Below are 1,650 nucleotides of genomic sequence, written 5' to 3' on the forward strand. Positions count from 1 at the left end.
TTATAAATTATATATATATATATATATATATATATATATATATATATATATATATATATATATATATATATATATATATTCTAAATACATTAATTCTAATATTACTACTAATTTTTACAAATATTTTTAAGTATAGGTAGCCTACTTACTATGACAAACCATTTTGTTTTGTTTGTTTTTTTAATTTTGGGAGTCTATTACTCTCTTTAAATGGCAAAAAGTGTAAATATAAATGATGTGCATATGTAAACAGGTTTGGTCATCAAGTCTGACACTCTGAAGGCTATTGGTTGAAAGAAAACCCAAAGGCAAAAACATCAGAGCCAAAACTAACAGTCTCAGTTGAAATCCAGAGAGAATCCACTCACGGATCCACAGTCACATCTGTCCCTGGAGTCTGTGGAAGATCAGGCCAAACACTCATCTAATTATCGAATTAATTATTTACTCAGCTACATCTGCTTTATCAGCAAGACCGATGCTGACAGATGGGCCGTGATATGAAATCAATGATGGACAATAATGGTACAGTTCTTCTTTACATCCACACATTAATGGACGAGAAGTTCAGACATAGTATTTTGCATTCTAAAAAGTGAACTGACTGTCATCACAATTATGCGAAAACAGAGAAATTGTCTTGGAAAAATTTTATTATTTTAAAATTTTCTTTTTTTAAATACTTTATTTAGTTATATGTAGCAGTTGGACCCTATTTTGGGGGAAAATTGTTTTCTTGTCCCGATTTGGGGGTAAAGGATCTGACAACTGCTAGACATCCATCATCCCCCTGCAGGCTTTGGAGGTCCTTTGGTTTGGTTTTTGCTGTGAGGAGAGCCAAAATGATTGGTGGAGAACAGATGTAGGAGAAGATGATTGGATCAGAGTGATAGTGAGAGGAGGGATGTCTGACACTGCTGTTAGATTATAATTGTACCTGGCACTTATAAGCACACTTAGCATTTATGACTAATAATGCATGCATGCGTTCAAATGAACGCATTTATGCATACATTTTATCTATCTTTAGATAGTATCAATTGCTGTTTAACCCACATTAGATGAATTACCATTTACAGATGAAGCAGATCGAGCAGATATAGACAGACATCCATGCTCATGAGGCTTGAGCAGAATTCAGGACTGAATTGGGCCTGAATTGAAGTAGCAGACAGGATGCAGAAAAGTATTTTAAATTTAAAGTAGAATTCAAATGGATTATGTACATTACCATCCAGGTCTGATAAGATTTTTAATTTTTTTTTTCAAAAGAAGTCTTACCGAGATGAAAAAAAAAACGCAGGATAAACAGGAGAATTGTGAAATATTACAATTTAATATAACTGCCGTCTATTTTAATATACTGTTAAATGTAATTTATTCCTGTGATGAAAAGCTGAATTTTCAGCATCATTACTCCAGTCTTCAGTGTCACCTGATCCTTTAGAAATCATTCTAATAACTTTATTTTAATACCTGAATGTGGATGAACACTCCAATTTACCCCAAATTATTCTGAAAACAATGTACATTGTACACAAACAAAAGACATTCTGTGGTGCTGCAAGGCAAACACAACATCTGTTTTGCTGACTGTTAATTTGTGTTGACAGTCTTCTACATATCAGAATAAATTGGCATAATTAGTCT

The sequence above is a fragment of the Sinocyclocheilus grahami genome, unplaced genomic scaffold (assembly GCF_001515645.1).
Source record: "Sinocyclocheilus grahami isolate Dianchi unplaced genomic scaffold, SAMN03320097.WGS_v1.1 scaffold1704.1, whole genome shotgun sequence".
In the NCBI taxonomy this organism is placed as follows: Eukaryota; Metazoa; Chordata; class Actinopteri; order Cypriniformes; family Cyprinidae; genus Sinocyclocheilus; species Sinocyclocheilus grahami.